This window comes from Jaculus jaculus, chromosome 6 (genome assembly GCF_020740685.1).
Source record: "Jaculus jaculus isolate mJacJac1 chromosome 6, mJacJac1.mat.Y.cur, whole genome shotgun sequence".
Lineage (NCBI taxonomy): Eukaryota > Metazoa > Chordata > Mammalia > Rodentia > Dipodidae > Jaculus > Jaculus jaculus.
In genome coordinates this window covers 16,621,142-16,633,256 of record NC_059107.1, presented here as the reverse complement: position 1 = coordinate 16,633,256, position 12,115 = coordinate 16,621,142, and the positions used below count along the sequence as shown (strand labels likewise).

The 12,115-nt window shown below is 47.8% G+C and overlaps 1 protein-coding gene across 1 annotated transcript in view; it reads left to right on the top strand.

Annotated features, from left to right (window-relative positions):
• Positions 1–12,115, top strand: part of Ccnjl (cyclin J like) — a 58,825-nt gene that overhangs the window by 25,104 nt on the left and 21,606 nt on the right. The window lies entirely within an intron of this gene.

Below are 12,115 nucleotides of genomic sequence, written 5' to 3'. Positions count from 1 at the left end.
GGCCTGTGTCTTTAACCTCATGTCTCCTACTTCTTGTCTTGGGGGCTCTGAATGCGCTGGGTAGGGGCTCTGGCACCCACTGTTGTTAGAGGGATTCCAGAACTCGATAGAGTGATGTTAGAGATGCAACCACTTGATTTGGACCTAACAGCAGAATGCATGATATTGTCACCAGCCCAGAGCACAGCCCTGCAGGCGTCTGCGCCTTCCAGAGGCCTTGCCACCTGTCTGCCTGGGTAGGGATAGTACTGTATTACACTGTGGCTTGCATGAGCCCTGGAGCACACACATCTACATGCCATCCTGTCGCTTAAAGCCACCCTGTGGTTGTCCCAGAGTCTTAGGAGAAAGATCCACCTTCGAGCTCTTGCCTCTCTGATCTCTCACTCCCTGGGTAACGCCACACTGCCCGAGCCCTGTGCCATCACAGACCCTTGTACACCCTTCTCACTTCCTGCAGTGCTTCTCACTTCCTTTCCCCATGTATTCCTGGTGAAAGATTATTCAAACCCCATTCCCCTGTGGAAGCCTTCACCAGCACCCTGCAGGAAGAGACCCCGTGACATTGTGTACTTTGAATTACCCCCACTGTTGACAGCCATGCCTGCCCTGACCTTGTCTGAAGTAACACCCACCACCCCTACCAGCCAGTGAGTTCCAGAGAGGAGAAGAGCGTGGCACACAATCAGGCCCCATATCAGCATTTGTGGCTACAGTGAAATGAATGAGGCGTCTCCTTCTCTTCATGTTGCCCTTGATGCCAAAGAGTATAAGGCCCCTAAGTCTGGGCTCAAGTTAGCCATCTGCAGTGAGGAATGTCCTTGGCATCTAGTATTCAACCAGAGCTGCATTTTCCTCCACGCGTGTCACCATCCTGTTCCGTGGCACACTTCCCAGCCGATGCTGGGGGAGGGTCTGCACCTGCCTTAAGTCCTCCCCACAGGCACCGTCACCCTGTGGGAGAAGCGAAGCTAATTTTGATTTTCGTTTGATCAGTTGGTTTTTCTTTTTTCCTTTTTGGAGACAAGATCTTACATAATCCTAGCTAGGCTGGAACTCACTATGTGGATCAGGCTGACCTTGAACTTTTGGGGCTACCTCCTGCCTCTGCCTCCCCAGAGCTGGAATTACAGCCGTGCAACACTCCCCTTGGCAAAAGTAAGGCTTCAGAATTTTCCAGACCCTGACACGTGTTCTACCTGAGATCTCCTCCCTGCCATTGTGCATTGTCTCTAACGGGAGCCAGCTAGATTCCCCTGTTATCTACGGGAGCCAGTCTTGCTGGGGAGTCCAGCCCATTAGCTACTCAGAAGCCCCACGCCAACCCTCGGCCTAGTCATGGGAAGAGGTGCAGGGACTGGAGATGCCTCCATCAGTGTGTGTGTGTGGGGGGGCCAGAACTGGCATCACATTTCAGGCATGGGTGGTGGGTGGGGGAATCTGCTCCTTGGCCTTTGGCCTACTGCTCCTGTGATCTCTGGGCTGCATCGAGGCCTGGGGGCAGGGACTTAGATTTCCAGTGGGCTAAGGAGGCTCTCCCAGAGCTGCTGTCTGGGGAGCGGGACGTGAGGCTTACACCAGACTCCTCTGTGCTGCTGTTGCCACGGTGGAGGGAGGCGGGGGGAGGGGCTGGCACCCCCACCCGCTTGTCCATGGGCCACAGCCAGCCTCGGGTGGCAGGAGTGGATTTTCAGATCACCTTCCATATGCCCAAGGAAAGAAAAGTTTCCATGACAGCCTGAAATCCTATTCACCCTCCCCTCCACTGCCCTGGCTGACTGTCAGCCCCCGGGGTGGGGCGGTTGGGGATGGAAAGGGGTGTCACCTGGCCTGGGGAAGCCTGCTGCTTTGCACCCAGATGATTTTGAGATCGGAGCTGGCATTCCTGCCTTTACCTATAAGGTGTCAGGTTTTAAAATGGCCTCCAGATAAGAGTCTGCACAGATGGCAAGACTCACCATCTGTGCCTGGGGCCCCTCAATCTCCATGCAAAGGGGTCAGCCTGGGGCTCTTGTCTGCAGAACCACAGGGGCAAGGCAGAAATAGCTTTAGGTCATTACAGAGCCAACATGGCCGAGCTCGTGGCTGAATTAGTTGTGTCGTACTTAACGTAAGATAGAGTCATAATCTAAGTATCAGCTAGGACTAGATAGCTGTGTGGTAGAGAACTTGCCTAGCGTAGGCAAAGTCCTGAATCCCACCTCAGTACCACAGACCCCCAAGAATGCTATCTTCTTTTTTGTTTTTTTCAAGGTAGGGTCTCCCCCTCTAGCCCAGGCTGACCTGGAATTCACTATGGAGTCTCAGGGTAGCCTCGAACTCATGGTGATCCTACTACCTCTGCCTCCCAAGTGCTGGGATTAAAGGTGTGTGCCACCACGCCCGGCAGTGCTATCTTCTTTATCACCTAGACAGCAGCCCTTGTTGGCATGTGTACGTGGTAAGGAGGCATCGTGTGTGTGATATACACGTATGTATTTTCGTGCCCGTGGAAGGCAGAGGGTAGGTTCATATTGGGTGTCTTCCTCAAAAAAAACTCTGTCTGTTTACTGAGGCCTCTCACTTGAGCCCAGAGCTGGCAGGCTTTACTCTCAATAGCCAGCTTGCCCCAGGGGTCCCTCCTTCTTTGAGTGCCGGAGTTGCAGGTAGCTTCCATGACCACCCAGCTTTTTGTGAGTCCCGGGGATCCAAGCTCCAGTCCCCATGTTTACACAGCAAGCACTTGGTCCACTGAACCATATCCCAACTACTCCCTTCCCCCAGCAACTGCCTTTTTTAAAATTTATTTTTATTTTTGGTTTTTTGAGGTTGGATCTCGTTCTAGCCCAGACTGACCTGGAATTAACTCTGTAGTCTCAGGGTGGCTTCAAACTCATGGTGATCCTCCTACCTCTGCCTCCTGAGTGCTGGGATTAAAGGCGTGCGCCACCATGGTTTAGCAACTGTCTTTTTAAGGTTCTTACTATTTAATTAAAAAAGATGGGCTGGAGAGATGGCGTAGCGGTTAAGTGCTTGCCTGTGAAGCCTAAGGACGCCGGTTCGAGGCTCGGTTCCCCAGGTCCCACGTTAGCCAGATGCACAAGGGGGCGTACGCGTCTGGAGTTCATTTGCAGAGGCTGGAAGCCCTGGCGCGCCCATTCTCTCTCTCCCTCTATCTGTCTTTCTCTCTGTGTCTGTCGCTCTCAAATAAATAAAAAATTAAAAAAAAAAAAAGATTGCTGGGGCTGGAAAGATGGCTTAGTGGTTAAGAGGCTTGCCTACAAAGCCTAAGGATCTAGGTTCAATTCTCCAGGTCCCATGTAATTTAGATGCACAAGATGGTGCATGCATTTGGAGTTTGTTTGCAGTGGCTAGAGGCCCTTACACACCCATTCTCTCTCTAATAAATTAATAAAAGTAAATGTGTGTGTATGTGTGTGTGTGTGTGTGTGTGTGTATAAATTTTTTTTTTGTTTGGTTTTTCAAGGTAGGATATCACTGTGGTCCAGGCTGACCTGGAATTCACTATGGAGTCTCAGGCTGGCCTCGAACTCACGGCAATCCTCCTATCTCTGCCTCCTGAGTGGTGGGATTAAAGGCGTGTGCCACCATGCCCGGCTAATAAATGCATATTTTAAAAAGATTGCTGGAGAGATGGCTTAGCAGTTAAGACTCTTGCCAGGTTCAATTGTCCAGGTCCCACATAAGCCCAGTGCCCAAGGTGGCACATGCGTGTGGAGTTCATTTGCAGTGGCTAGAGGCCATGGTGTGCCCACTCTCTCTCCCCTTCCCTGTGTATCTTGAATAAAAATAAATTAAAAAAAAAGATTGCTAGAGATGACTTAGCAGTTAAGGTGCTTGCCTACAAAGTCAAAGGACCCAGGTTCGGTTCCCTGGTACCCAGGTAAAGCCAGATGCCCAAAGTGACACATGCATCTAGAGTTCGTTTGCAGTGGCTAGCGGCCCTGGTGTGCCCATTCTCTCTCTATTTCTCTTTGTCTCTCTCTCGCTCTCTGCCTCTGTCTCTCTTTGGCAGTCAAATAAATAAATTATATTTTCAAAAATTCACTAAGTGAGGTAACCCAGGCCCAGAAAGCCAAGCGCCACATGTTCTCTCTCATATGGGGATCCTAGCTACAGATGATTGGGCTTCTGCGTGAGAAGGAAAATACTTGGTAGCAGAGGCCAGTAAGTTAAAAAGGAGACATAAAGGGAAGAGAAAGGAAGGGAGGAGGGTACTTAATAGGTTGATATTGTATATATGTAATTACAATGATTGTAATGGGGAGGTAATATGATGGAGAATGGAATTTCAAATGGGAAAGTGTGGGGGTGGGGAGGGAGGGAATTACCATGGGATATATTTTATAATCATGGAAAATGTTAGTAAAAATTAAAAAATAAATAAATAAGTAAATAAAAAAAAATTCAAAGCCTACCTGTTATAGAGTAAATTTGAGGCCAGCCTGGGCAGTGTAGTGAGACCCTGTCTCAGTACCCCCCAAAAAGAAAGGGACCCTTGTAGTAATTAAATAGTCACTTCTCATCCCTTCCCCCCTCCAGCCTTGGCAGCCACTGGTTCATCGTCTGTCTGTGTGGCTTGTCTGCTCTAGGTTTTTCAGGTAGAAAGGGTCCGACACAGTGTGACCGTTTGTGGCTGACTTCCTCCAGCCCATGTGTCTGGGTGCATCCATGCTGTAGCATGTGTCTTTGTTGGCCTTTCAGACTGACTTACCATCAGTGCACATGCCACAGGTTGGTTTTTATTTGTTTTGTTTTGTTTTTCGTGGTAGGGTCTCACTCTAGCCCAGGCTGATCTGGAATTCTCTCTGTAGTCCCAAGGTAGCCTTGAACTCATGGTGATTCTCCTACCTCTGCCTCCTGAGTGCTGGGATGAAAGGCTGTGCCACCAAGCCCGGCTCACAGGTTGTTTTTTGAAACATCTGCTGACAGATGTTTGGGCTGCTGTAAGCATTTGGGCACCCATTTTATTTAAACCCTTTTCAGTTCTTTAGCATATGCCTAAGTATTGACCTATTTATTAATCACACGTTAACTCTGTGTTGGACTCACAAGAGACCTTGGAGTTTTGCTTTTGCTTGGTGGCTCAAAGGTGACTGCAGAGCTGGAAAGATAGATGGTTTAGTGGTTAGAGTGCTTGCCTACAAAGCCAAACGAACCAGGTTCGATTCCCCAGGATCCACGTAAGCCAGCACAAGGTGGCGCATGTGTCTGAAGTTCATTTGCAGTGGCTGGAGGCCCTGGCGCGCCCATTCTCGCTTTCTCCTTTCTTTCCCTTTCTCAAATAAATAACTAAAAATAAAAATTTTAAAAGGTGAGGGGGTGTGATGTACAATGGAGTTTCAAAGGGAAAAGTGGAGGGAGGGAGGGCACTACCATGGGATATTGTTTACAATCATGGTAGTTGTTAATAAGAAATAAATTAATTAAGAATACTTTAAAAGGTGACTGCATTGTTGAGTCCTTAGCTCCAGGACAGGAGTCAGAACTTGGACTGAAATGGAGAGAAAGCCAGAAAAATGAAGTGGTTTTTTTTTTTTTTCCTTTTGTGTGTGTGGAGGAAGGGAAGGCATACAGAGATCAGAGACGACCTCAGAGCTTGAGACCAAGATCTCTTGCTGATATGTGGCTGTTGTGAGGGCCAGACTAGCCTGCGCTGGAGCTACTAAATTCTCCTGACTACCTCCCATTGTCGTAGGTACACTGCGACCACAGACTCCTTCCCAGCTTCTGTCTGGCGTGACATGGGTTGAGGAGATCTGCACTTTCCTTGTCAGGCTTGCATACCAAGCACTTTAATTTTATTTATTTATTTGAGAGTGACAGACACAGAGACAGAGACAGAGAGAGAGAGAGAGAGAGAGAGAAAGAGAGAATGGGCGCACCAGGGCCTCCAGCCACTGCAAACAAACAAATACATGTGCCACCTTGTGCATATGGATTACATGAGTCCTGGAGAACCAAGCCTCGAACCAGGGTCCTTAGGCTTCGCAGGCAAGCGCTTAACCGCTAAGCCACCTCTCCAGCCCCATACAAAGCACTTAAAGTTATTGGGCTGGAGAGATGGCTTAGTGATTAAGGTGCTTGCCTGCGAAGCCTAAGGACCCATGTTCAACTCTCCAGATCCCATGTAAGCTAGACGCACAAAGGTGAGGTGAGCACAAGATAGCACGTGACCACTAAGTGGCACAGGCATCTGGAGTTCAGAAACAGTGGCTAAGACCCTGGCATGCCAATTCTCTCTCTCCCTCCTCTCTCTCTCTCTCTCTCTCTCTCTCTCTCTCTCCCCGTCTCTCTCTCTCTCTCTCTTGCTCATTCTCTCTAAAATTAAAAAAAAACTTTAAAAAATACTATTTAAGCTTGGTGTGGTGGTGTACACCTTTAGTCACAGCACTTAGGAGGCAGAGGTAGGAGGACCGCCATGAGTTCGAGGCTACACTGGGACTACAGAGTGAATTCCAGGTCAGCCTGGGCAAGAGAGCAAGACCCTACCTCAAGAAAACGAACTAAAATCTTGCTTATTTATTTACTTACTTACTTGAGAGAGAGAGAGAATGGACACACCCAGGCCTCTAGCCACTGGAAACGAAATGCAGACACATGCGTGCTACCTTTACATCTGGCTTATGTGCGTGCTGGAGAATCGATCCTGGGTCCTTAGACTTCACAGGCAAGCACATTATCCACTGGGCTATCTCCCCAGCCCAAGTGTGGCCTTTTGCAAAGGTTCCATGGCCTTAAATGTTAAGTCTTATGATACAAAAACATTTGAGATGTTTTCATTGCTAAAAAAATTTTTTTCAAGTTACACAAGTACCTAGCGTAAATCGTTCCCCTAATGTACTCACAGTCCACGCCCACAGTTTGATTTGTTTCTTTCCATACCTATATTAACTTAGGGATCTTCATAATTGACGGGGGGGAAATCACTGTTACTATCTGGTGTCAGGAAGACATCGATTATTACAGCCATATAAACTGCCCCTCTAGTAAACAAAGGGGCCAGATTCCTCTTGTCTTCCTTTTCCATTCTTTTTCTCTCATTTTAGCCCAATTCCACCATGCTTTGTCTCTATAAACCTCCGTTTCCTTTCTTGGTCACTTCCAGACGCCACTCCCTTCCCGGGAAAACAGGGCCTTTCCTCACTGCTGAGTTCTCTGTGGGACTGGAAGCCTGCCTTAGCTGACTGCCTCAGGTCTAGAGTGTGGTGGGGTGCTGGGGTGACAGACTTCCTGTTTAGCCCTTCACTGGTCTTATCTCACCCCCCCATCCTCCTCCCCAGAAAGGAGAAAAGTCAGGGAGGTGATCATGTGACCCCTGCCAGGAGAGAACCCCTGTCTGGATGGGGACCTTGTAAGCAGGGACCCCGAGCCGAGCCCACAGTGAGTCTGTCATATTGAGCTTACCTGCAGAGACACCGATCTCACTGCTTTAAAATTAGAAAATGTTTATCCATTGTAAATGAATCCCTCCAAAAAATTCAATAAAAACAGCTTCTGAGCTGGAGAGATGGCTCAGTGGTTTCCCATGCCTCTCTTACCATTCCAGAGGTAACTTCTGGAAACAGCACTTGTTCTTCTTCAAACATTGTTGAAGTACATTTTCTAGAAGTATGTACAGACATCCTTATTCACAGATTCTGTCCTTAAGCACTCATGAATTTTGCATACTTACTAGTATTTTCTTTTTTTTTTTTGTATTTTTAATTGTTTTATTCATTTAGTTTTTGTTTGTAAGGAGAGGGCGAGAGAGATGGAGAATGGACATGCCAGGCCTTTACCTGCATTCAACAAACTCCAGATGCATTTGACACTCTGCATCTGAATTTATGTAGGTAGTGAGAGTATTTTCTTTTTTAAAAAAGAATTTTATTTATTTATTTATTTGAGAGAGAGAAGCAGATAGAGAATGGGCATGCCACGGCGTTAGCCACTGCAGACGAACTCCAGACACATGCGCCACCTTGTGATCTGGTCTACGTGAGTCCTGGGGAATCGAACGTCGGTCCTTCGTAGGCAAAGTGCCTTAACCACTAAGCTCTCTGTTCAGACCTAGTGTTTTCTTTTTGCTTGTGTGTGTGTGTGTGTGTGTGTGTGTGTGTGTGTGTGTGTGGTTTATGCACATGTCTGTGCTCAAGCACTTACCTGCAGTGGCCAGAGTGCTCTGTCATTCCTCTGCCTGCTGTAGTTTGAGCTGGGAGTCTTCTTTTTTTTTCCCCCTGATCTCACTCTCTAGCCCAGGCTGACCTGGAATTTACTATGTAATTTCAGGCTGACCTTGAACTCACAGTGATCCACCTACCTCTGCCTTTTGAGTGCTGTATTAGTGCCACCATGCCCAGCTAAGCTGGAGTCCTTTTTTTAAAATATTTATTTTTATTTTTTATTGACAACTTCCATGATTATAAACAATATCCCATGGTAATGCCCTCCCTACCCCCACTTTCCCCTTTAAAACTCCATTCTCCATCATATTCCCTCCTCCTCTCGATCAGTCTCTCTCTCTTTCTTTTTTAATGTCATGATCTTTTCCTCCTATTATGTTTGTCTGGCATAGGTAGTGTCAAGCACTGTGAGGTCATGGATATCCAGGCCATTTTGTGTCTGGAGGAGCACGTTGTAAGGAGTCCTACCTTTCCTTTGGCTCTTACCTCCTTCTTTCTACCTCTTTCGCAATGGACTCTGAGCCTTGGAAGGTGTGATGGAGATACTGCAGTGCTGAGCACTCCTCTGTCACTTCTTCCCATAAGCTGGAGTCTTTTTTTTTGTTTTTGTTTTTTTAATTTTTTTTTTATTTATTTGAGAGTGACCGACAGAGAGAGAAGGAGGTAGAGGGGGAGAGAGATAGAAAGAATGGGCGCGCCAGGGCTTTCAGCCACTGCAAACGAACTCCAGACGCGTGTGCCCCCTTGTGCATCTGGCTAACGTGGGTCCTGGGGAACCGAGCCTGGAACCGGGGTCCTTAGGCTTCATGGGCAAGCGCTTAACCGCTAAGCCATCTCTCCAGCCCCTGGAGTCTTTTTTTTTTTTTTTAATTTATTTATTTATTTGAGAGCGACAGACACAGAGAGAAAGACAGATAGAGGGAGAGAGAGAGAATGGGCGCGCCAGGGCTTCCAGCCTCTGCAAATGAACTCCAGACACGTGCGCCCCCTTGTGCATCTGGCTAACGTGGGACCTGGGGAACCGAGCCTCGAACCGGGGTCCTTAGGCTTCACAGGCAAGCGCTTAACCGCTAAGCCATCTCTCCAGCCCCCCCCTGGAGTCTTTTTTAATGAACCAAGAACTTGCCGTTTTTTCACAAGCTGGATGTCTGCTCCCCTACCGGAATGGGGTTCTAGGCATATATGACCACTCCCAGCTGTTGCAGTTACCCCCTCGTTGCTGGGACAAACGCCCCAGGAGCAGCCGTCCATGGGAGGAAAGGGTTTATTTCAGGCTGGCAGGTTCCAGGGAAACCCCATCATGGCCGAGTAAGCTGGCTCGTTTCATTACACAGTCACAGCTAGTGAGAGATACAGCCCACTATCAGCAAGCATAGGCTGGCTCTGAACACACCTTAGGGCTGAAATTGAGATCCACCCCCAGTGACACGCCTCCTTCAGCAGGTCTCCACCTCCCAAAGCCTCCACCAGGTGGGGAGTGAGCAAGAAAGCTCAAACACGAACGCCTGAGGCTGTGGGGACTTTTTAGTCAAACCACCATGCTGTGGGTTCTAGAGATCTAAACTCAAGTTGGTTTCAGGCCCTCATGCAGCACATTTAACTGCTGAACCATCTCTCCATCCCTTAAAGGGAAAAATAAAAAGTTAAACCCCAAATCGATGCCTGCATTTTTGTGGTCACCCGTAGGCATGTGCGGAGCGGTGGAATTGTTAATTGTCCTTTCATGGACCAAGGTGGCATCTGCCTTTGTGTTTCAGCCTCTCGTCCTGTAAACCAGTATTCCTTTTATGGTCAGCGTAATGCTTTTCTTGATTTTGGTCTTTTTGTTGATGACCTGGCTGCTTAAAGTGACACCTAGTCTAGTCCCACACTGCCAGGCCCTGTTCTATGCTCAGAAGATCTATGATGTACCTTACAGACTAGGTGTGAGTGTTAGGTAAGCCTCATCTAGGCAGGGGGTGGCCTTTTTTTAAACCTTTGCTTGACCACTTCCATACATATCATGATGAGAGTCCCCTCCCACCACCCTTCTCTTTACCCCTCCCAAATCCTCCCTCCGTTGACTCTCTTCTTCTAACTGGTCTCTCTTCTATTTCAATGTCGTCATTGTTAAAAAATTTTATTATTAATAATTTGGGAGCGGTTCGAGGTAGGGTCTCACTCTAGCTCAGGCTGACCTGGAATTCACTATGTAGTCTCAAGGTGGCCTCGAACTCACGGTGATCCTCCTACGTCTGCTTCCCAAGTGCTGGGATTAAAGGCGTGTGCCACCACGCCTGGCATCATTTGTTTTTTCTTCTCCTGTTATGCAGGTCTTGTGTAGGTAGCCTCAGCCACTGTGAGGTCATGAACAGCAAGGCCACTTTGTGTTTGGAAAGCACTCCTCCTCCTTCCTCCTCCTCTTTTGGCTCTTACATTTCTTTCCACCACCTCTATAAAGTGTCCTTTTTGCACTGATTTCAGTGTTAATGAATCAACAAGACAGCTTTAAACAGAAATACATAGTCCAAATTTATGTATAACTGAGTGATGAAATGTTGCCACCAGAGGCTCACAGGGCAACTCCATCTTGTCCCCTGAGGGTTATTTATTTGTTCACTTAATAATTATTCAAGGTGACTTTGTAAAATATAACCTCTATGAGTAACAAGAATCTCATCAGTGTAGACGTTCCAAAGTTGCTTAGTACAAAAGATGCTTTCTGGGCTGGAGAGATGGCCTAGTCATCAATGTGCTTGCCTGTGAGGACTAAGGACTCATGTTTGACTGCCCAGGTCTCACGTAAGCCAGACGCACGGTGACACAAACATGCATTGTCACATGTGTGCACAAGGGGGCGCATTTCTCTGGAGTTCGAGTGCAGTGGCTGGAAGCCCTTTCTTTTATATATATGTGTGTATATATCTCCACCCACCATGCCTGGCTTATTGACAGCTTCCATAATTGTAGGCAGTAACTCATGGTAATTCCCTCCCTCCCCCTGGAAGCCCTTCCTTGGCATGCCAAGCCCCCCTTCTCTCACTCTCACATTAAAAAAAAGAAAAGAAAGCAGGGTATGGTGGTGCACACATTTAATCCCAGCACTTGGGAGAGGCAGAGGTAGAAGGATCGCTGTGAGTTTGAGGCTTCCCTAAGGACCACATAGTGAATTCCAGGTCAGCCTGGGCTAGAGTGAGACCCTACCTTGGGAAAATAAATAAATAAAAAGCCAGTCTGCTGGGCTTGTCTCAAAAAACAAAATGCTTTCTTCACTGTCGGTCAGCAAATGCCTTGACTCACTTTACCGTCTGTAGCCCGTTTCAGGAACACCATCGTGTTCCGACTTCCCTTCGAGCCACCCTTCATTTTCTCCCCTGCTCTGTACAGTGTGACGGCCATTGCCCTGCTGCTTGTACTGTTGCATACTTCTGTTAAGTCTGTCTGCAAAAAGGAGCCCCAAGAAGTGGAACGTTTCACCCAAAGAGCCTGTGCAGGGCTGGAGATGAAGCTTGGGGGTAGAGTGTGTTCAGCTAGCATGTGGGGAGCCCCAGGTTTAATCCCAGCACCCCCACAGGAAGAAAAGGTATACTTGCATTGCAGAAGTTTGAGCTGAACTAAGAGCTAGGAGATCCCAATTAGTTAATTAATTAAGGCGAGTTCTCACTGTGTGACTATACAGCCAGAATAATCTTGGCTTTTCAGTCCTTCTGCCTCGTTGACCTCTCAGGTTCTGCCGTTATAAGGGCACGTGTGTCATCCATCCTCCTCAAGTCTCTATTCTTAAATTGAATTTAACTTAGTGGGTTTTTTTTTTTAAAGTCCCTCTTGTCCACCTAAGCTATAACTTCTGAAAATGTGAACGTGCCTTCCTGCCCCTGGCCCCCTGGGAGTGGGTTTCATTCTGCGCATGTCTTGCCCCTCCATGGTGCACGCTATGCCGACACGGGGTAGCTCCCGCAGCATTGCTTACC